The sequence below is a fragment of the Cimex lectularius genome, unplaced genomic scaffold (genome assembly GCF_000648675.2).
Source record: "Cimex lectularius strain Harlan isolate CLEC.00 unplaced genomic scaffold, Clec_2.1 scaffold78, whole genome shotgun sequence".
NCBI lineage: Eukaryota > Metazoa > Arthropoda > Insecta > Hemiptera > Cimicidae > Cimex > Cimex lectularius.
The window spans coordinates 708,963-734,624 of NW_019392658.1; the positions used below are offsets into that span (position 1 = coordinate 708,963).

General features: G+C 36.6%; 1 protein-coding gene across 1 annotated transcript in view; it reads right to left on the reverse strand.

Annotated features, from left to right (window-relative positions):
* LOC106663359 (B-cell receptor CD22-like) overlaps positions 1-25,662 on the reverse strand; it is a 569,781-nt gene that overhangs the window by 210,532 nt on the left and 333,587 nt on the right. The gene's annotated exons all lie outside the window — the stretch shown is intronic.

The window sequence follows — 25,662 nt, forward strand, 5'->3', positions numbered from 1 at the left end:
AATTATGTAGAACTACTTACACCTACCATAAAGGGTGGTGGACTACTAGATATTAATCATCTTTACGACATGCTATATATGAGAGGTCAATAGGGTGCTCTATTTTCCAACGTCAGCTCTCTCATACTACCCATTCAAGCTAATAAATACAGTCAATCTCCAAGCTAAAAAACGACACTACACAACAGGCTGATTTATCCCCACACGAGATGAAAACTTAGGAAAAGTTCCACATCTACTAAGACTTTAGGAGCAACTCCGTCAAAATAACTTCAATACATTATTGGGACCACTTTGTACATACGGAGTGGAACCGTGGGTTCATCAAGTGCATTCAATTCTTCCGATAAAAAGTCCTGATAATTGTCAGAGCTCTGTATTTCGTCCTAAACACACATCCACAACAACGACATGGACATTATTCCTTTTGTTCCATAATACATCATGTGTTCCTATTCAAATGATTGTCAATTCTCTCCTAGTAGCTACAGCTGAGCCAATAGAGAAGCATCCTAGGTCCTATCCTGCCTACCTCTCCCAACACCCAAACTACTGACGTTGGGTCTTTAGATCATAGCTTTGAAAGTTGGCCGGAAGGTAAAGAAAGGAAATTTCGCTGTCCACCACGACTTTACCTTAACAAAAGATCTCCGACTTATCTGAATATACGAAGGGGAACTTTGGTTCATCCAAATTTCCAATATCTAGGGCATCAAATCTACAGTCCTTAAACATACTGTCCAGGCCCCTTAGTAGTCCATTAAATTTACTGTTCACAACCATCTCAACATAACTTTTATCAACGACCTGCTCTGTTCCCGTTTCCACAAGTTCACACCAAACTTTCAATCGATCTTTACCATACTGCCCTAGCGCATTTTCTACTTTCCATCCTGAGAACACACCATTTCGTCTTTAACGTTTGCGGATTTCTTTCAACCTGCCTCCTCCAGGTGCAGGGCTGGCCATAGTGTCAGTGAAGTAACCGAGGAAAAAACCAAACACTCACATATTTGTGATAACAATTTTGATTTGTACACGCTGCATATTATTGGGTTATCGGATAAATAATGCAGGTATTCAAGTTTTCTTTCAGTTACCCCTCTATATAAAAAAATTAAAAAAATAAAATTTTTACGTTTCATGAATTATTCTTTTGTTCAAATGGCAATACTTTTTAAAACTCTTCCAAACGAAAATGTTTCTTTACCTCAGTAGCATTTCATCACTTGCGAATAATTCAGTCTTTAGTGAGATGTCATCGCCTGATTTCCACAAAATTTCGTTTTATGAGTTTAAATTATGCCAGAACGGTGTCCATACGAACAGAAACATTAACGAAGTCTGAAGCTATGGAAGTGTGAGTGAGAGTACCCTTCAGAGATAGTGTAAAAAAATCGAGAGGGAGGCTTTAACTTTGAAGACCAAAAAGGTCGTGGAAGGTTTTCTTCCCCGGATGATGATGTTCTGCAAACTTTGTTCAAAGAAAATCCCATAACAACTGTTTGAGAACTTGCAGAGAATCTTTCAGTTAGTAAATCGACCTTTGGTGACCAACTTAAGGGAATTGAAAAGGTGAAAAAGCTCGAAAGTTGAGTTTCTCCTGCATTAAACGACCACTAAAAAATCATCGTTATGAAAGTTTGTGAAACACTTCTTTGCCGAAAAAAACGAACCTTTTCTGGATAGAATTGTCACGTGGTGAAATGCGGATTTCTTACTATAACAGCAGACGTTCTGGACGGTGGCTCGACAAAGGAGAAGCACCACCACAATTCCCAATGCCCCCAAATCATCAAAAAAAGGTGATGGTTACTCTTTGGTGAGCTTCATTTGGGGTGATTTACTACAGCTTGTTGAATCCTGATGAAACAATCAATGTCGAAATGTATTGCTCTCAAATTGGAGCAATGCACTACAAACTGGTATTACTGAAGCCATCTTTGGTCAATCGGAAAAGATCGATTCTGTTACTCGGCCCCATGCCTCTCATATATGACAATACGAAAAGTGTTAAATCTTAGTTATAAGGTTTTGCCTCACCCTTCCTATTCTCCAGACCTCGAGCCTGCCAACTACCATTTTTTCAGACACGTGGTCAACGTTTTACAAAATAAAAAATTTATTGGCCAAAAGTCGTTAAAATATGCCTTTACAGAATTTGTTAATAATAAAACTTCAAAGTCTATCTATACAGCATCGGGGGAAGTGGATTGAGAGTGATGGAGGGGCATTTTTATTAATAAAAAATGTGTAAAATCATTTATTTAATTGTTTTTATGTTGTAACCATAAACCAGCATTATTTTTCGGAAAACTCAATGTATACATATTGTTTATTTTTAAAAATCTCATTAGAGTGGAAAAGGTTTTTAACAGATTTAACTGAAAAAAAATGTTCCAACAAGTAACCATAAATAACCTGTTCCCGCAACTAAATCTCGTACCAAAAAGACTGAAATATTTATGTAGTAAATACTTCATCGGGTTAAATTCATTTTGTACATAGGATTTTCGCTTCGTGACTGGGATTTTTTTTAGGAAAATAAAATCGCAATTACTTAATATGTATAATTGAACGTAGGGTTATTAGACGGTATTTTGTACGTAAATATTATATTTTTGTAATTTAAAGGTTAATTAACAGAGACAATTTTGTCGGCTGATACAGGTGGATTGTGGTTTTTATCGTAAAGGTAAATAATTTTCATTAATATACCTTGCATAAAATGAGCACGGCACGTTTGAAAAAGCGAATGGTTGCATAAAAGTTGTCTTTTGCTGCAAATTACAGTAGGATAACATGATAATCGATAAAAATCTTTACATCTTATCAATACGCTTGTAAAGAAGGTGTTTGTGCAGATGACGTGGGGAAATAATTAAAAACATCACAAGTAACGGATGATTAATCGTATCCGTGTTGTTTTCCAAGTGTGATAAGGTCAGAGGAAATCTGGCTACAATCGATTGTTATTGATGTTAGTTAAGTCGTTCTAATTTGACGTACAAACGGTAGGTTTGGGGAAAAAGGACTTTCGTGGCCTGTCTATCGGCCGAGTAAAACTTTTAATGAAAGTTTATTGATTAAATCCGTCTCATGATTGGGAAAGCAAAACGGAAAGCTGTTCTACCAACTAGAGCCGACGATTTACGTAACATATTCGCACGATTCATTCCAGAAAAAATACTGGTCTTTTAAATGAGTTTTGAAACATTATCATTGGTGAATTTAGCGGTAATAAGGACCTACTTTAAAAGCATTACTTGTGACTTCCAATCGAATAATTCTGTTCTTCTTTTCAAGACGTTCAACTACAGTTGCCGTTTACGGAGAGAAAGGACAGTCGACAAATGCAAATAAGTGACGTTTCCGAAGAGAAGAAAGTAATTAAATGCAAACAGGCATCATTTCCGAAAAGGAAAAGTCAATAAGAGCAAACAAGCATCGTTTCTGAGGAAGATGAATTTAATAATAAATGTAAACAGGCCTAGTCTCTGAAGAGGCAGAACAGACAATAAATGTAAACAGACGCAGTTTCCAATGAGGAAAAACAGTCAATTATGCAAATAGGTGTCATTTTCGAAGAGGAAAAGTCAATAAATGCAAACAGGCATGGTTTCCGAAGTGGAAAATGTCAATAGGTGCAAACAAGCCGTTTCTGAGGAATAAGAATAGTCAATAAATACAAACAGGCGTGGTTTCCTTAGAACAAAAACAGTCAATAAATGAAACAGGCATAGTTTGAGAAGAGCAACTACAGAAAATAAATATAAGCAGAGGTAGTTTCCGAAACGGAAGAACAGACAATAAATGTAAGCAGACCTAGTTTCCAATTAGGAAAAACAGTCGATTTTGCAAATAGGCGTCGTTTTCGAAGAGGAAAATAGTCAATAAATGGTAACAGGCGTCTTTCCGAAGTGGAAAATGTCAATAAGTGCGAACACACAGTTTCTGAGGAATAAGAATAGTCAATAAATACAAACAGGCGTGGTTTCCTTACAATAAAAACAGACAATAAATGAAACAGGCATAGTTTGAGAAGAGGAACAACAGACAATAAATATAAGCAGACGTAGTTTCCAAAGCGGAAGAACAGTTAATAAATGCAAACAGGCCTCGTTTCCGGAGAAGAAAACAGTCAATAAATGTAAACAAGCCTAGTTTCCAATGAGCACGAACCATTGGTTGTGGAAACAGGTGTCGTTTTCGAAGAGCAAATATAGTTGCTTTTCTTGCTAGAATAATAATAATATTGTAATAAAACGAATGAACTTATTCAAACCCGAACAATAGTAAATAAAAGACAATTAATTAAGGTTTTTAGTTGAGATGAAAAAAAGTTAATGGCACGAGAGGGATGCGAACCCACGACCTTCGGCTAGATACGCCGCTGCTCTACCACTTGAGCTATCGTGACCTCGATCCACTCGGACACTGACTTCCCATCTCAACCCCACCTTATGAGTTTTCCCTCCTTTTTGCCATTTTTCAAATGTCGTGTAATCGGATTGGATTCTCGACGACAAATGAAATGGCCTCGGAGAGCTTTAGTGAAGTGTACTTCATTTAATTCATTAAATTCACTATTTTCGTGGTCCGCTTGACCAATTAATACATTACAATTAATTAAGGTTTTTAGTTCAGATGAAAAAAAAGTTAAGGCACGAGAGGGATTCGAACCCACGACCTTCGGCTAGATACGCCGCTGTCTACCACGTGAGCTATCGTGACCTCGATCCACTCTGACATCAACTCCCCATCTCAACCCCACCTTATGAGTTTTCCCTCCTTTTGCCATTTTTCATTCACGATAGCTCAGGTGGTAGAGCAGCGGCGTATCTAGCCGAAGGTCGTGGGTTCGAATCCCTCTCGTGCCATTAACTTTTTTTCATCTCAACTAAAAACCTTAATTAATTGTCTTGTATTAATTGGTCAAGCGGACCACGAAAATAGTGAAGAAATAGTAAATAAATGCAAATCATTTCAATTCAATACTAATTTTAATTAATTTTGTAACTACAAAAGGAAATCGTTGCAAGCTAGTTACTGCCTTTTCCAATTTCTGTTCATATTTCAAGTTTCTGCTCAAATTTAGAGATTTCTTACCATAAGAAGAGATATCGAAGATATTAATAAGTTAATTGATTATAAGCGTGAAGCATCCCTAGTGAAAATATGTAACTTTTTAAGTAAGGCATAAGACTGCTATCTTAATAGATTTCTTATACATTAAATTTAAAATAACTACAGGAACATCTTCGTGGTATATAAATAATGTGAATAAAAAATTTTTTTTTTTAAAGGTTGGCATTAAATTGGTTATCGTCTGCAGTCTCTTTTTTGATTTTCTTTACGTGTCTTTTTTAAACTCGTTTTAATCTTAACAATTTCTTTTAATTCTTTTCCAGACATGTCCTGACCACAAAAGTGATGACTATAACTCTTTCGTTTCTTTTTCATAATGCTAGCCTATCTGTACCTCTAGGCTTCGTCATTTGTGCATAAAACAACACATATGACAAAACTCATACACAAACCCAAAATAAGACAATAGTCTGGCGAGCATTCACTCTACTCCAGAATAATCGATATTCCAGAGATGTTTTAGGAATAAGCCCCCGTATTAGCGCTAATAAATGACATTCACATGCATATTCACTCTACTCCACAGTACTCGATAATCCTCGTGGTAATTGAGGTTAAACCCTCCATGCTGACTAATAAATTACATTCATACATTTACAAAATTTTCTTCGGACATACTCATTTTACTACTGTTTACATAGGTGTTAAAAACGAACAAAAAACATATACTAAGCAACTGGCTGCAATTTGGAGATTTTCACATTATGCTAGAGGGGTAAGTAGGCCTTTTAAGAAACCAAGTTGGCACAAAACTTTTTTTTTAACCTAATCAACCCTAAACGCAACAGCAGAGGTCATATAAACCCTCATGGTGTTTTTGAAAAAAAGCCCATTTGTAAGTATGTCGGGTTCGAATGCAGGGCCGCTGGATTCGAACCCGGGATCTTTACCTTACAGTGATGAGCGCCGTGTCAAAGACTAAACCTTGCGGCTACCGACGCCCCCGAAGCCTTTTGATCTCAACGTAAAAGATCAATTTGATCTCAATTTTTAAACATCGAAATAAAGCATAGAGCTATCACTCTTTCCTTTTTCAGCGCGTCAACATTCTCAATTAATTGTCCATTCCTTACAATTCTTATATGTTTCAAAACTTCAAAGCACGTTCTTGATGTTGTTCTGTGAGCGTGGAACTCGGCCGTTTAATTTTGGAAATGACCTCGGAGTGCTGGAAAAGAGAACAGGTATCACTTCTCCCGCCTCGTTCTTCAGATAGTCCCCCAAGGGTCGCGTCAACTCCGAAATGGTCGCCTTGAATTTTTTGTTTTTCTCATTGTTTTTTTTTTCTCGAGAATCTTTCTAATTTTCGTTATATTTGAATTCTGTATTTTGTTTATTTTGCCAAGAATATATTTACAGCAGGAAAAGTTATTTTGTTGGCCCAAACAAAAGTGACACACGGCAAATTTACATCGTCTTACCACCACTAATATTTTAATGAAAGTAGATTTCAGTTACTTTTTAGAAGGGGAGGTAAGACGCTAATAAAAACAACATTTCCTCTGCAGTCAAAGGCCAAAGCAACAGGCTGAATATTCCGGTTGAGTTTTTTTGATGAAAGGGATAGGATTCGGATACAAAGACTCGACGTAGAAGATGTCCTAATCAAAGCGAACAATAATATCTACCTTTAATAAAAGGGGAAAAAGGGCCATTTTTCGAGAAAGTCCGCTTATTAACGGAGAAAAGATCTGAACCTTGTGTCGTTAGACGGCTGAGAATGGGGCAACACCGGATGCGAACCGCTGTCCATACCCTTCAAACAAGAATACTAATATTTAAATTAATAAATTACTTTATACAAAAACAAAATCCACCCTCTTCTCAATTTTTACATTTTGTCTTGCTTATACAATAGAATTTGTATTAATGGGTCTCTATTTCTCTACTGCTAGGGTAGAAAGTGTGGTAATTTTCGCGATTCAGCATTTCGCCATTTCAGTTTTATGTCTTGTGTGCCAAAATGACAGGCTACGAGCATCATTCCGCGGATCAAACGGAAAAACCTGGCTAAATAAAATTTCGCCATCCCTGTCTAAAAATTCAGCTCAAATTTTATGATCAAGCTTATTTCTATCGAAAATGAATCCCCAAAATGACGCACTCCGGAAAACAGTAAATGTTTTAAACATAAAAACAGAAAAGACTATTAGACAAGCCGCGCATTACCGAATTTGAGAATGTAATCGCAATGGGTGAGTCCTTGACATCCGTTCACCATCTCACTATTGATCAGGGGCCTCGATCCTTAGGTAGACTTGTCACCGGAAAAAAGGCTAATTGACACTGATTGGAACTCACACGACGGTACACTGGTCACTCCGAAGGAAGTTCGTAACATCATCCAATCCCCCGCGAAAATAAAGTCACCTTCGTTCGATCAGATGCATAAGATAATGCAGAAGATAAGCATCTTCCTCGAAAACCTGGTCCTTATTTCTTATCTTTTCAATGCCATGATTCTCTTGAGCTATATTCCTGAATGCCGGAATATTTCGAAACTTACTCATATAAAAAATACAATTCCTTCAGCTACAGACCACTTACCTTATTCAGCTTTCGTAGTAGGGTATTTGAAAATATAGTGTTAAAAGACTTAAAGCCTTGAATCTACCCAACGTATTTAATTTTATCACAATCCATTTTTTTTTAAACCAAAAACGTAGGAAATGATTTGAAATACAAACACGTAAAGTAAAATTCCTGCATTTGAAAAAACAGAAAAAAAACTCTCTTAGAAGACCATATGAAAATTAAATACAATTAAAGTTTAAAAAAATTAAATACAATTAAAAGTTCTATAAAGGTGAGTATGAAAATAAAAGATTATTTCTCTGATTTGAGATATATAACTTTTTTCATGCAAAAGACGCCTTTTTAATGTCAAATTTTCCATTTCCAAATAACCCTTTTTAATCATAAATAAACACCCCCATTAAAATTTACCCTTCTTAATTTCAAATTAGACATTTTTATTCCAAAAACCGTAGAATATGATTTGAAATATAATCATGTAAAGTTATAGCCTTGCGTTTGAAAAACATACTCTTAGTAGAACATACGAAAATTAAAAACAATTAAAAATAAACATAAAAATATAAAGCGAAATACAAAAATTACGGATTATCATTTTAATATGTGATGTGTATAGCATTTTCTGTGAAATTAACTTTTTTTTTTAATTCGATGTAAGGAATCGTTTTTACTAATTTCCAACTAGACCTTTTTAATTCCAAATTAATCTTAGAAGGCTATATAAAAATTAAATACTATTAAAATTAAAAATTATATAAAGCTAAATATAAAAACAAACTACTGTTTTTTAGATATGTAGGTTTTTCCGTCAAATTAGCATTCAAATAAGCAAATTTTTACATTAAATTAAACATTTTTAATTTCAATTAGACCTTTTTAATTCCAATTAGACCTTTTTAATTCCAAATTAACCGTAGAAGGCCATATAAAAATTACTATTAAAATTAAAAATTATATAAAGCTAAATATAAAATCAAACTATTGCTTTTTAGATTTGTAGGTTTTTCCGTCAAATTAGCAATCCAATAAGCAAATTTTTACATTAAATTAAACATTTTTAATTTCAATTAGACCTTTTTAATTTCAAATAACTTTTTTTAATACCGAATTAACTTTTTTAAATTTAATATGAAACGTTTTTGATTTTAAATTAGAACATTCTTTAAAACAACACGAAATCTACGAGATAGCATGAAATGTAAACACGTTAAATACAATTCCTGCATTTGAAAACAATTATGTATATGTGTCTAAAATAATTGGGCACTGTGAGGACCATATGAAAGTGAATTAAAATTATATCAAGCTTTTTTTCAAAATAACCCTACATGTTTCAGTTTTTATACTAATATAAACAATTAATGTAATTTATTTTAATGCAAATTTTATGTAATCCCCCTAAAAGGCCAATAATGTTCTGTGTGTGTTTAAATTTAAAACCACCTCCTAGGTTTTTTCATGTTTTAAACAATGATTAATGCAAAAATTAAAAAAGCTAGTTTGAAATAAAAAAAGGTTAATTTGACGAAAAAATGTTAGGAAATTAAATATAGAAACAAATGAGTCTTCTTTAGATTTCAGTTTTTTAAATATAAATGATTGAGCATTTAAAACCATCTGAAATTATTTTAATTAATTAAAACCTGTATAAAAATAAAGGATTTTTCTTTTAACTTGAGATAGATTTATATATTTAAGTTTGGCGAAGAAACTATTTTACCATTACATAAGGCAGTCGTTTTCTTAGGCCGACGACGGAAATAATCGTAAACGTGGACAAACCAGCGGAAAACCGTCCCCGTTTTTAAAATCGAAACCGATAGGTTCGTATGCAAATCCGAGTATGAAGGGAGTCGGTATTTCTACCAGAATTTCTCACCAGGCCGCGGGGGCTAACACCATGAGAAAAGGGCCCATTTCCATACATATCAAGGGTAAAAAGAAAAATCGCATTTGGTGGTGATAAGGGATATTCGAAAAATATCATTGCAGCGAAATAATAAAATATGTATTCAGAACCAAAGGATTTTCCAGGATTCGACCCTCGTCGGGTTTTAAAGAGATCCGTCTACAAGGAAAAATAATTCTTTTTTTAATCAAAATCCACGTTTCTTCTAAGACTGTCAATTGTTTTGTAGCTTTTATTATCAGTGGTTAAAAAAAAAGGAAAAAACTACGGTGTTTTGTACCAGTATAAATCTGAAGAGCAAAGCGGTGAAATTGATGAGGATGTGAATATGTAGAGGAATTCGATGTTTGGATAATAATGTGGTCATAATAAATGAGCTGGTTAAGGATCCTTTGGTAAGGACGATGACCGTCTCGTATAGTGATTTTTTTTCTATTCGGCATAATTTTAACTTAACCGCTGCGATCCGGCCCTTTGAAGCTAAAAATGCAATAAAATCACGATTAAAAAAAGTGGCCGTGTCGGTGGGCCGGATCGGCAGAGGGAAGCACTGGTGCATCAATCACTGATGATAGGTGGCCTTCGGAAGACCTGACTTGTAGAAGGGTCATCCTCACACCATTACGAGATTGGCACAAGCCCATTTAATTTTGTGTCGGTCATGCAGAGAATGGTCGCTCAATGTGTCCCACGAAATCGAAGGGTACCATTCTTGGCTCCATATAGAGAGCGCGTAGTAGTGCCGCGCGTATTGGAATTGTGCTTGAGCAAGAAAACTAGTATATTGGTCTTCGGTTCCGATTGTTGAGGAATTGAATCTGTACTATTGCATGTAGTACTGATAGTTTTGTGTCACCTAGTGAGTGTCGGGAGTGAATTATTACCCTGTGTGAGTGCTAGACGTCCGATGGCGAAATATTGAGTATCCATCGACCCTCAATTAGGTGTATAATATTGGTAAAGGATGATCGACTATTCCACCACCCTAAATGAGTGAATGGTTTGTAAATAATTGTGAGTGTGAATGGATGTAGGAACTGTATGTGTTCGGGGCTAAAATGGCCTGAACCCGGATTGCAAACACCTGAGCTGCCGGTGATTTATCGAAAAACCTGGATTTGTCGGTAAATTGGTAGAAGTGTGTAGATTGGAGCTTTATATAAATTAGTAATCAGAAATTTATAAATATAATTCTGCAACTTAATGAGCGAGGAGATTGGCGAAAGGATAAATGAAGTAAGAGAAATATTTTAAATAACATCATGAATATAGATAGAGTCTGCTAATAAAATCCAATGTTTGCATTTCTAAGCGTTCTATTGTCCGAGGAATTGAAAAACATCGGTAGTCCAATTCCAGGCCTTACAAAAGAAAATTCGAAGAAAGTGCAAATGTTTTATGTTAATTTTGCGGGTTTTGTTTTGCAATTGAACAAACAAGGATCAAGGTAGATAAAATTGTTTTCCCACGGGACATCACGTTTATACAGAGTGCAGATGCAAATAAATTACATAATTAATTTCAACAAGGACAGTTTGACTCGCTCTGTCGAAAATTTTAAGCATTGCCCTATTCCTAGAGAAATAATTCTTATCCTATACAGAAAACAATTACAACCTTTTTCGAAAGGCATTTCTAATTTTCCAATTTATTTAAATAGTCTCTCTGTCAAGGTAAATGGCAAACGGAATTTGGAAAAAACGAAATATTTATGAATGTCAATTTTTTAAAATTTATTTACATGTCGTGAGAAGATTATTATTTAAATATCTAATTAGTCATGTAACTAATCAATAATTAATTGTGTAAAGATTATTGTATTAACTGTGTTGAACAAATTAGAATGAGGATATGTAAAAGGCGAAATAACATATTTCATGTCTTCCTTGGACGCACGAGAATCCCCTTTAAAAGAAAACTAAGGAAATGCAAAATTGTGATGCCAGAGTGTAGAAGCTGCCACGGGGAAGAAAGCCCAGCATAAAGTCTGGGGAAGTTGGCAAAAGGTGCTATCAAAAAGGTAGTGACTGGCCAGTCAATAATTCAATCGAGTGGCGTTGACACTTGGCAGTTGGTCACGAGTCAATTACAGTTTAGAGTTAGTGACTGGTCGGTGACCAGTAATGAGTTAGATGTTCGATTTTGAATGCTACAGTAATTGATTGCAAAAATGGAGACGAGTGGGCTAGATCCTTGCCAGATTTATGTGCAGTGAGTGAGCCTTGAGGAAGGAGTCTATGGCTTCGGCTTAGATACCTCCTTTGTTAAGCAGTTGATAAACGTTGTTTTCAAATGTGAAGACCTGGATTAATTTTTTTAATCGCCCCACTGACCTGACGAATGATCGACTCTCCTCCGGGTATCTTTCTGTCTGTCTGTCTGTCTGTCTGTCTCTCTCTCTCTCTCTCTCTCTCTCTCTCTCTCTCTCTCTCTCACACACACACACACACACACACAGACACTCTCTCTCTCTCTCTCTCTCTCTCTCTCTCTCCCAGCCACCCTCAATATACGTCATATATATACTTAATTAAAGAGGTACACCATTATAATGGTGTAAAAGGAGCATATGAAAAAGGACTACGACGTCTGGGAGTAAAGTGTAAAAAGGTAGTTTCCCTGGGAGGCGACCAGGACAAAGGGCAACAAAGATGGTGATATACTACAGAGGGGTCATCTCCGAGATATCCATCTCTCGCTCTCTCTCATTCCTACCCCCAATCTGTCCTTTTTAGATGGGCCCACTGAATTTCTCTTGAACCAATGTGGCTATGAAAAAATATGTTTTCAATATGTTTTAGTCTGTTTTCAAATTTTTGGGCCAGGCCAGGCCCAGTTCAATCAAATGAGCAAGTTATTGCAAAAAGTTTGGAAAAGAAAACAATTATTTTACATTAGTTTGCTATTTATTTATCACATTTCATTTTCGAACTGGCGCCTTCGCGTAAACATGCAAAGATTTGCTCTTTTTAACTAATAAATCCATTACAGTTCGTGGTCCGATTGACCAATTAACATTTTTCAATTAATTAATATTTGTGAAAGGTATTGGTCGAGACAAAAAATTGAAAAATGGCAAAAAGGAGGGAAAATTCTAGAGTTGAGTTTGAGATGGTAAGTTACTGTCCCTAGCGGATCGAAGTCACGATAGCTCAAGTGGTAGAGCAGCGGCGTATTTAGCCGAAGGTCGTGGGTTCGAATCCCCCTCGTGACACTGACTTTTTTATCTCGAACAATATATTTCATAAATTTTTAACTAATTTTCACCAGTGCTCAGAGCTATAGTTAGGGGCAGATGGATTGACAATCATTTTCTATCCTTTGCCGCAGTTCTTCAACTGAGGTTGCTGGGTTATAATTGCTGTTTTTAAATGGTCCCACAGAAAAAAGACAAGCGGAGTTAAATAGGGTGACCGAGAAGGCCAACAGATCGGGTCATGAGGTCCTGTCCAACTATCCGGGATGTGACGATTCAAATAACGTCTCACCTGCAAAGATTGTGTTCGGGCATCCGTCAAGCTGCAGAATCATTTTTTCTTGTTTTTCCAGGTGAACATCATCTAATAATGTTGGTAAAACTTCCCTCAAAAAATTGAGGAACTGAACACCATTTAAATTATTTTTGTAGAAATAAGGCCCAATTAATTTTTTTCCGAGAAGTATATACGAAACGTCGATACTGTGAACCAGCTGATGATGACAGGAGTAGGATATCGGATTTTCCTCTGCCCACGTTTGAAAATTCCAACGGTTTAGTATGCCATTAGAGGAGAACTTGGATTCATCAGTCCATAATATGAAAGATCGTTTTCTTCTTGTGCAAGGAACGTTAGACCCTTGTCATAATCAGAGTTCCGGAGTCCCTGGACAAAATGAGAGCGATGCGGCTTAAAATTTTAAACACGGAGTACATCTCTAATTTTATTTTTATTTGTGGGGCACTGCCAAGCCTTCCAATATCCAGCGCATCCTGTCCTTCCAAACGAAAGTCCTTAGACAAATTGTCAAAGCACCTTATTATGTCACTAACCTCACTATCCACAAAGACCTCAACATTCCTTTTGCTAACGAACTAATCCAGTCCAGATTCCAAACCTTCCGTACCAACCTTTCGAACCATCCTAACCATACTGCTCGAGCCCTATCCACTCATTCCCACCCTGACAACCCACCACGTCGCCTCAACCGACGATGGCCTCGGGACGTCCTTGATACCTAGTCATACACAATGAGTGCCAGCAATGGCTGGCTCGTCAAAACATGTGTTCTACCGGTGCAGTGCTGGCATTAGTGCTAGTGTTGTGCTGTGTGATTTATCAATCATGTGTTCATATTTGTATAGTATACAATTCTGTATAGGTAACACATAAATTAAAAAAAAAATTTTGAAAACCTAAAACCCTCCAACATTTCGGAGATAGGAATTCGGATTGCAACTCGACTGCACAATGCGCAATTCCACCGCTATCAATAAAGCAGTCATACGTATCAACTCGCTGTTGATCGGTAAAATGTGCTCAAAGAAACTGCACTAGTTTTTTGAACATGCGCTTTTTTTTCAAGAACGACTAAACGCACAAGTCAAAAATTTAATTATAGTCACTAGATCGTTCATTCAAAGAACGTCGTACAGTATCAAAGACTGGGAGAACTGAGAGAAACTGTACAGAAGGCGTATTGGATGTTCCAGTTCCGGCAGGTATGCAGCAGATCCATCGTCCTTTCCAATTATGTAAAATCTGATTACGGAAGTTTCACCCCGCATTGGTTATGCGCTTGTTCATAGATCGATCTGACGTCGAATAATTTATAGGAATATAGATGAAGACAGCTTCGAAAAACACGAGCCTCACAATGGTTCAGAGACGGTAAAAAAAATTTCAAATATTTTGGTTTGATCTAAAACAATTATTTATAGTGTTTCAAAATAGTGTCATAGTGTATAGAAAAAACTTTAAATACTATTTTTAGTAGCATAATCTCTAACTCGTACGTTTAAACATTGCAATAATTACAAGTGTTTATTCAATTTATTAAAAAAAAGTTAAAAATTAAAATTTGGTAAACAAGAAACGTTGATGATGGGGATTCATCAAGTCATATAGATTTTATGAAAAACAGCCCCATTCATATTGAAAATTGGTTCATGAAAACGTGAAATAAACAATGTTTCAACTAACCAACTAACCTATTTATGTGTGTTGATTAGAGACCGTTAATCGATATTTATTTAGAAATCGTGAGATGCGGTCTGGTTTGATGTAGGTTTCAGAAAAACATTTTCTTTATCGTGCCAACGTTTCGATCTTTATTGAGTAAAAATACTTTGATTGAATATATAAAAAAATATATTTTGCATTGTATAAATTTCACTTTTCCACATCCTAAATGTATTTGTTAAATGTAAACAATGTTTGTAAATCCCAGGCCCTGAAGATGATCTCAATAAAGATCGAAACGTTGGCACGATAAAGAAAATGTGTTTCTGAAACCTACATCACACCAGACCGCATCTCACGATTTCTAAATAAATAACCTATTTATCTCATCGCACATAGAAAAAAAGTCTTTTGATAGTATTTTTCTTAGCATAAGCTCTACTTTCAAACAATAATTACATTTTTTAAATTTTTAATTATTTTATTTGTACCCTATACATATTCGTACATATGCCAGCGCTGCACACAGATACCATATGTTATGAGAAACCTGCCAATGTTGGCATTCAGTGTGATAGATTGGCATTTTTTGACCAATTTAAAATCCAATTGAACCATTGTTTTCAGCGTAAAATTTTTTTAAAAATGATGTGTCAGGATGTACAGGATCGTGTTTGAAATTTTGAAGTTGAACCGGGTCTGAGGTACTCTGTATAATTTTTCTCAAAAAGAGATAAACGTTTGAAACTAGACTAAAAATATTAAACAGGTATTTTTTGTTTTTTTGATAGCGTCAGTGGTTAAAGAGAAATTCGCTTGGGCCATCTAAAAAGGACACCCTATGTCTAGTAACAACGCTAAAGCGCTATGTTTAGGCGTACTGCCGGCTTGTTGTTGTCCGCAAGTTACTACGGGAAGTTAAGCTTATGATTTTATTCAGTCTCTCTCACTGCATATCCGCGGCACCACGTTTTACTTCATTTCGTTATATTTCTCCAACTTTTATTTATTCTTGTATTCGACACTGTTCACTAAAACGACTGCTTCTCGCATTTTCAACTGTCGGTACGACGATTTCAACGAATAAGATCGAGCGTGGGCGAAGGACTCTGTTTTCAGAGGAATAAGGACCACTTCGAGATAATCCTCCGGCCTGGGCGAACGGCAGAACGGTGTCTGGACTATTTCTGAATAAAGGAGAGTGCTATAGACTGGAGGAAAATAATTTTAAATTATTGATTAATTTGTATGTGAAAAATTATTTAGGTACATGTTTAAAATAGCAGTTAAATCTATAATATTATTTATTCAGTTATCTCCATATTTAATTTTACATTTTTTATTTCAAATTTCTCAAATAATCTGTAGCAATTTGAAATGAAAAAAATGTAAAATTAAACATGGAGATAAGTGCATAAATAATATAATAAATTTTGATTTGCCTCCTATTTTGAACATGTTTCTAAAATAATAATTTGGAATAGAAGTTAATCACTAGTTTAAAGTTATTTTCTTACTGAATTTATTAGGATAATAATTTAGTTGTTATTAAATTATCTTTTTATTTAAGGTTTTGGTTGAAATGAAAAAGTTAGTGTCACGAGCGGGATTCGAACCCGCGACCTTCGGCTAGAAACGCCTCTACTCCACCACTTGAGCTATCGTCACTTCGATCTGCTCGGACACCAATTCCTCATCCCAACCTACAACCTTACGAATTTTCCCTCTTTTTGCAATTTTTCAAATGCCGTGTAATCAGGATTCGATTCTCTGCGACATATGAAGTGGCCACGAGAGTTGTTAGTGAAGATATACTTCGTTTTACTTATTAAATCCATTATATTGAGTGGTCCGATTGACCAAATAACTTCTTTCAATTACTTAATATTTTTAAGTAAGATATTGGTTGAAATAAAAAAGCTAGTGTCACGAGTGGGATTCGAACCGAATGTTGGGATGTAGAGTTGGTGTCCGAGTGGATCGAAATCACGATAGCTCAAGTGGTTAGAGCAGCGGCGTATTGAGCCGGTCGTGGGTTCGAATCCCGCTCGCGATACTAGCTTTTTCATTTCATCTTATACCTTAGATAAAAAGATAATTATTTGAAAGAAGTTATTTGGTCAAGCGGACCACGAAATATAACGGATTTATGTGTAGAGATTAGTGACCGTTAATCTATACTTATTCAGATATCGTGAGATGCGGTCTGGTGTGATGTAGGTTTCAGAAAAACATTTTCTTTATCGTGCCAACGTTTCGATCTTTTATTGAGATCATCTTCAGGGCCTGGGATTTATAAACATTCTTTGAATTTTACAAATACATGTAGGATGTGGAAAAAAATTATGAATTTATACAATGCTAGCAAATTTTAGATAAAAAATGAATCTTTACCATGCTAGAAAATTTGAGATTTAAAAAAAGAATGAATTTATACATTTTTCAATCGAATCCCGCTCGTGCCATTGACTTTTTTATCTCAACTAAAAACCTTAATTAATTGTAATATATTAATTGGTCAAGCGGACCACGAAATTAATGAATTTAATGAATTTAAATGAAGTATACTTCACTGAAGCTCTCCGTGGCCATTTCATTTGTCGCCGAGAATCCAATCCAATTACACGACATTTGAAAAATGCCAAAAAGGAGGGAAAATTCAAAAGGTGGGGTTGAGATGGGGAGTTAGTGTCCGAGTGGATCGAGGTCACGATAGCTCAGGTGGTAGAGCAGCGGCGTATCTAGCCGAAGATCGTGGGTTCTAATCCACTGCCACTGACTTTTTTCTCAACTAAAAACCTTAATTAATAGTAAAAAAAAGTTTTTATGCAAACCGAGAATGCACTTTCTTCATTTGAATTCTTAAATCTGTAAAATCGTGGAAATCTATTGGACGCCTAGTATAAAAAACAGTATTGAATAAAAATGAAATAAGTAAAGCTTAAGAATCATTTCCGAAGTTAACAGAATAAATATTAGCGATTTTTACTGAATCAATCTGGAATCTGGCCAAACTCGCGGGGGGGATTACAATTTACAATGTGTCCCATAATTCAGAGACATGCATGGTTGCCAGCCATACAAGTTCACGACGTCATACGTTGATTTTCGACATTTGGGTGATGATGGTTGTATGCGGTTGGGTTGTGTAGTTAGGTCAGCAGAGTAGGATGGAATCCCCCCCCCCACCCAAGAGGTAGTAATATATTAATCACATGTCTGCAATGACAAGATGACTACTGACATAATAAAGCAATTATTTAGTAGATAGTTGACTACGTGCACTTCCTACAAATAAATATTTCTACGACTTGTCGTGTCAAACTATTCCTTGTCGTATTAGACTAAGTACACTGAAACGTTTCTAATGTAACGAAATATTTTTACTGATTAAAGCTTCAACGAAATGATCTCTTAAATCAACATTCTTAAATGGAAAAGCTTTTCAGCTCATGCCATCGTATATCGGATTTTTATTTGAGGAACAAAGCCCTGTTGATGCCTCTTCGATTCCGCTCATTATCTTCACAAAACAGATTTTTTTTCTAATAAAAGTATATTCGGTAAAATTTCCAGGAAGTACATGAAAAGTTTTCCCTCGTTTCGCTACCCCTTTTCGTCGCACATCTACAAAAAAAGTTCAATAAGAACACTGAGCTTCCAGCGCATGTGATTTATTGAACTAAGTTAGGGCTGCGACTCCCATCTAACAACATAACGGAAATCCAAACACACACACACACCCACTAGTTTTTTCTCTTGTACTGATAACAATAATTGAATATAGATATCAATTTACGGAAAAAGTAAACTGAAACTTTTTCCATTTTTTAGGATTTCATGTTGGACAATATGTTTTTAGTTAATTTTATAATGCATAGCGGTATATCCTAATGTTTTGAGATATAAGTGGTGCGGTTAGTTACCTAAGAGAATCCAAAGAATAATTTTTTTATGAAGTATACTAAGTAATGATGCAGTAATAAGGTCGAATCCTCGAGTTTTCTTAAGAGATAGGTTTTAATAACATGCATAACTTCTGAAATATTAAGTGTTTTTGTTGAAGAGAAGTAACGAAGTTTAATGTAATGTTGAATTCTTGATATTTGAAGTCAACCGTGCACATATGGGGGGGGGGGAGTAAAAACAAGTAGGAATCAAGGATGATTTATCTTCGTCTGATGGACTTCATGTTACACCATCTCGGCGTACAGGGGCAAAACGATTTTGTAGGATAGGATTTTATGAGTGTCCCTGAGTGATTTTTTTCTCTGTAGTCTTTGTTTATTAGAATGCAGATGCACTTAGATGGCTGAAAGCGAGGAGGAATTCAGGCGCCTTATGAAGAAGGTGAAAATAAAAGTGCAAAAAAAGTGGAGGCAGTGAAAGACTTATATTTCTAGTCACAAAGATTACGGCAGACGCTGACTGCACCCAAGAAATCAGAAGACGTCTATTTTTTGAGAGGAGAGCAATGACAAATCTTGATAAAATAGTTAAGAGCAGGGACGAGACTTGGCCGTGAACCGCGCGGGAGGTTACACGCCTGTAAACCACGTGTCTACGGCGAATGTTGTTTTCTGGTGTTGAAGAGTGTCTTTTTCACTCGAATGGGTGGAAAAGTATCGGAAGCAATAGTTAGAGACAACACGAATATGGCCTTCCTTACCGGCAGCACCAATTTGGAGCGCTGTGAAAGAGACAAGGTTGCTCCCCCTCAGGTAGAGGGTGATAAAGACGAGGGATTCACCCTGGTTAAAACTTAAAAGCAAAAGAGGTAAGAGAGGAGGGCGATCCAGGTTTGAGCACAATAAGGATCGCTACCCAACTGAAAGGTTGGGTCCACGTCCACGTTTCAACTGTTCCTTCAGGGACAGGTTCAAACAAAGACGAAACCCCCAGGTAAGTACGATGGATTATTCATGAGACCTCTCAGGGTGTCACAAATCAATATGCAGCACGGTAAGATTGTCACGGCCGAAATCGGTAGGGACATGACTATGCTGCAAACGTTGATTTATTTGATACAGGAACCCTATATCAAATAGAGGCCAAATTATCGGTTTAAAAAATCAAAATTTTGAACTGTTTCAGGATCATGACAGGCCGAGAGCTTGCATTGTGGCCCATAAAGAATTAAAACCAATCCCTATAACTAGGTTTTGTTCTAAAGATATCATAACTATATCAATTGATTTTAAGAGAAGGGGGAGCCACGCAACTTTTTATTTGGCAAGTGCATATTTACCCCATGATGAGGACTGCCCAACTGAGGCAGTAAAGGAACTTATATCATATTGCGACGATAATAATATAGGTCTTATTCTGGGCTGTGATGTCAACGCACACAACCTAGCATGGGGTAGCACAGACAAGAATGCAAGAGGTATTTCATTCTTGGAAGCTGTACTAAGCAGAAATTTATCCATCCTGAATGCAGGCAGCACTCCCACTTTCATAACAAAAAATAGAAGGGAAGTATTGGATGTATCACTAGCCTCTCTGCCAATTGCTAATTGGGTAACGGAGTGGAAGGTGACACCAGGTAAGATCTTCTCAGATCATTGTATCATTAATTTTAAAATCTCAGGAGAAGTCAACAAAATAAGGTTTAGGAATCCTAAACTAACAAACTGGGAAACCTATACTAATATTATAAACAATATTACAGGTTGCATACCTATTCCTTCAGGAGGTGAAGAATGTGATAGGTATGCTAGGTCTAGATTTGAAATCTTTGAAGGAGAGGACATCACCAAATCACTCCCCGAGATAAAATGGTCCAAATCTTGGGGTTTGTGAACAAGTCCNCGACATCTCATTGACAACAAAGGCCACCATAGTTAAAGGAATGGTATTTCCACTAGCAACCTATGGCTGCGAGAGCTCGACCATGTGGAAGCATGCACCTACATTTGAAGGTATTTCTGAGAGTGCCTTGGACTGCAAGAAGAACAAACCAGTCCATATTCCCGGACTGCGTATTGGAGGAAATGATATTAAACGCAAAACTGAAGTACTTTGGCCACATAATGAAAAGGCAGGATACCCTGGGGAAGGATGATGCTAGGGAAATGGAAGGCAAAAGGAAGAGAGACCAAGGGGAAGATGGACGATAGTGTGGATTATGTGGAGGTGACGGACTCAACCATGGGAGAACTGGGGTCTTGACGGCCGACAAGAAACTCAGCCTCGGACTGGCCCTTGAAGTCAACGAATAAACAACAACAGCAGTCATTTTGTAATCGTGGAAACGTTCTTCTTTTACTTATTTTAGTTTTTATTTAGGAAGGGAATCAGTCTTTTAAAGGACGATAAAATTGTGTGTCATTGTGAAGAGTTTCATGGTCTTCATAAATCCAAAAATATCTTAATAAACTGGATGGTCATAAAGACTTTGGATTCTAAAAATACCATCAAACAATTCTTTATAATAATTTCAACAGAGTGCCCTGCTACCAAATTCTTCTCGTTTGTAAAGTAACCTTGGATCTTTTCCTAACAAAAAGATGACATATGCCGATTAAAGAAAATTAGTGAGTTAAATCAAATTACGAAAAAATACAAGTAAGAAGAGGTAGAATTGAGTCTATTATCAAAGTGTTTGTGATAATTTGTGATGCGATCAATAAAACCGCCTGTACATATGTTCCAATGTTACCATAAGTTTGCCAGCTCCAACAGTGCTCTTGATTATTGATGAAGCGTTCCTAAACGACCTCGCAACTCCGAACTAGTTCGTTCCTCGGGTGATTTTCCAGCATTGTTCTCAATAATTAAACGATTGGGAACAAATTTGTAATACAATCGTTGCCTGTTACGCTTCTGTTTTAACCTTGCCGTCGTAAACATTTATTAATTTTTTTTGTGTTTTACATTTTAGCGATGTAGATTATCAACCAGCTAATTCAATACTCTCAGTTATCGGGTTTGTGGTCAATCATCAATCATCAAGACGATGAACCTGATAACTGAGAGCATTTTATATTGTATTTTAATACCAATCCCAAACTAATATAAAAGCATTATTTTCCATCAATTCGGTTTTATAATCATTCTACTATCAGGTTTCAGAGTTATTGACACCATTTCCTCTGTTCTAGATAATAAACAGAATTGCTTTGGTTTTTAGATTTGGCACTCCTTTATAAAGGATGAACATAAATGCTTTCTAACCACCCCTTAATACATTATCCTGGAATCCTATTTAACTGACCACTCTTGTAGAGTGATGTGCGGCTACGAGTAATCAGATATTAGCTGGGGCGGCGTCCCTCAAGGGAGCATTTTTGGTCCTATCCTGTGCGCCATTTATAATGCTGACTTTCCTATAAATCCCAGACCAACGCAATTTTGTCCGGTAAACCGAATCCTATGGTTTTGAATGAGATGTGTTTGTGTATTCCTAGGGTTTTAAGGGTGTCCATTATTCGTCTTTTTTGTAAACCATGGAGAAGTGCCGTATCATTCATGGTAGGTTTATTAGAAGTAGGCTGCATAATTTGATTTTTCTTGATTCCCCTATATAAATCTCACATTTTATTTATTCGGTTCCGTCCTCAGCATTCCAGGATTGAAGTTTCAGAGTTGTTGTTACCATTTCTTCTCCTGTAGAGAAACAAATCCTTCTTGCCTTGGCCTGGAATTCTGTTTATCTGACCGCTGCTTCAGAGTGATTTACGTCCACGGGTAAGAATACTAGATAGGCTCGTCCCTCAAGGGAGCGTTCTTGGTCTCATCCTTTATTCTATTTATCCTATTGCCTACACGTCCTAACAAAATCATAACCACCGCAATTCTGTCTTATAACCCGAATTCTCTCTAAGAACACTTGGTTTCGAACGCATTGTGTGTTTATATTTCTAGGTTTTAAGTCTGCCAATTATTCGTCTTATTTATACATCCTGGAGTCTTATTGCCCGTTGACTCTTCATACGATTTTCTGTAAAGCCGTGTTGTTTTTATGTTAGTGAAAGATAACTGAATATTTGATGTATTTGATGATATCCGACAGTTTAGCGACTTGTGAGATATCCTCTTGAGATCTGAAGGTGATGAATTAATAATTCCCTCCATTACAATCGATTCGGCCTGGCTGTTTTCACTGTTTTGTTTTTCATACGACTTTCGTTTTGTCGCCATATTCATTGGTGTCTTCGTATTATTTTCTGCTAACTCGAGTCCTTTTTATGGTTGTGAAAGTTAAAGAACTGTATTTATGTCACGCGGATTCGGTTTTTTAAATTGTTTGTTACGGCTGATTAGTTTTCCTTTGATATGTGTGGTTTTTGGAGATCTGTATATCCATGAAGCATCTTTTTTTCGAATGCTCTGTATTTGCATATTTTTATGTTTTCCAAGTATGTCCAGTTTTTCTATCGGCCATTGAGCCGTGGATTTGCCTCAAGTCAACTGCATAATTAGATTTTCTGCTTATCTCCCTTATTTATCTTATATATTATTTTTATATTTGTTCGATCGTCCTCATTATTCCACGATCATGGGTGCAGAGTTATTGGTTATTTTTCTTCTTGTCTAGAGGACAATGAATATTGCTTGTATTCCTCAGTGTGGTCCTGGCTTTCGATCGGGTCTGGTACTCAACTGTCCCAGCAACCAATCTGGTTTTTTCGTCGAATACTTTTTGAAACCCCCACACAAATGGTACAGCCTACTCAAAAGATTTCAGAACAGATGAACGCCTCATATACATATCAATACAATCAATTTGTACGAATGGAATTGATTTGTGAAGTTCAAGCTTTCAAACTTTTAGAAAAGGGGGACCGCGGTAGCCGAGTGGTTAACATGAGAGACTCTCACGCCGCGGTCGTGGGTTCGATTCCCACCGTCGCCGCTGGCCCTTTTTCCCAATAACCCCCGCCCAATTTGAACACACAAGAATTTGTACTATGGCTAATATGCAAGATCATAAGGCCAATAAAAAAAAACAAAAAAAAAAACTTTTAGAAAACTCGATCACTCCTGACCAAAATTCTTCGCATCATCTAACTTTCCCACATCGTATCCAAATCGATTTTAAAAGATCTGCCCTTGAGAACGCGACAAGTCGTTAAATACGCTTTAATGAAACAATGGACTTTCATTTCAATTTCCTAGTTCTATCTTTCACCCCGAAGCTCTCTCAGACACGTTCGTCAATAACATCTCGATATACTCCCTACGGATGAAAGTCAACAATGCTGTGACGGGAGTGTACCAAATTGGCGATTCAATATAAGAACAACAATTCCTTTTTGCACTCTAGTTCTATTACAAGATAACACAAAACTCAACAAAATATGCTCTCGCAGCACCAGGAAAACGGATATATTTTTCAGTCGACAAAAGATATTTTGTTCTCAAAGATAAAGTATCGAAATAATACGTAAGTGTACGGGGTTTCCAGGGCATTTATTAAAGTATCGTGGTGTTTTGCAACTTTTAAGCAACCTTATGACGGATTTATTACATTTTTGGACCATTTTGAAAAGATTTAACGAGTCGTGAGATAATGGGATGGAGTGAAAAGGAACCTTTTTCGCCGTTTCGGACAATGAGTTTCAAAAAGGGAAAATTCTTTCCGGGTTGACATTTCGGTGGGGGTGGTTTGTTAAAAGGAATCCTTATAATTACTCGCCCTCCAGTGGCCAATTAATAGTGCCGTCTTACAGTTTGTCATTTTAAAGTAAATGAAGCCGCAATCCGCAAAAAAAAAGAACTGAGGACGATTGTTGACAATGAATTCAGGAATGTTGGACTGGAGAAAATGGTGTCGACTCATGAGCAGGTTGACCGTGTTCAATTCCCGTAATTAAAAAACATGTTAATGTTATATAAAGTGATCTAAAAATCCTCCTTACAAAACAAAACGTCAACCGTTACACTATTTGTCTTGACAGTTAAAGTATTGGGGTATGTGGATTTATTAATGGCTCGATGAGATTCAAATTTTGCAGGATTCTCGTTTGTTCGAGTACTGACGCCCCTCCGAAGCCATTGTTATCACAGGACATTAAAACTGAGTCGTCGGGTCGATGTTGAAGATGGCGTGTGAAATAAAGAATTGGTCCAATAATGCTGCTCTGTGGTACCCCTGACCTACTAATTTTTAAAATAAGGATCGAGTGAAGAGAGCTGAATTAAGGAAATAGGAAAATTCCAATAATATGCTTGGAACAAATCTGAAACATTTACAAAGGCTTTTTCCCGAAAAATAAAACCTATTTTCTTAATGGACCGTATAATTCGGGTATACGGAAAATCATAAATAAATATTAAACCCATTCGTTTAAATATAAAATAAATATTTACCCCGGGAAATTGGATATCCCGGTCGGTTTAATATTTTTAGGAGAGGACGAGTTATAAAGTAAATTTGGACGTATTATATGGAGGTATAAAGTACAATTGTCTGGAAAGGGTGGATTTCCGTCTCTCCCTCCGTTCGGCCACTCATAAACCTCGGATTCCCGAAAGATACGGATGGATAAGCCACCTCGGTTAAACGGAGTTGTCCGACGTCGTGGAAGTCTCGCCAACCCCGTTGCGATAGGTCAATCGAGATAAAATTGAGGGAAAACCTGATGTCCACGTTACAATTTTCGCCAGCGTTTGTAGTGGGCGGATGTTGTAAAAGCTATGGAAGTTGAGGGAATTATGCTGATACGAATATTCAATTGAGAATGTTACGGGGCAAAGTGAACGTCTGAACTTAAACGAAGCCTGCGTTGGATTCGCATCGGCTTTAAATGCCGGTTCACCTTTGATGTCGGCCACCGAGTCGGGCCGGTCCCCAAGAGATTCCTGAGGTTTCGGCGGTCGGACGGGGGAGAGAAAGCACTCAGCAAAACGGAAACTATTAAAACGTAATTATAACATTTGTGGCAACAACTCCGTATTGTACAAAAC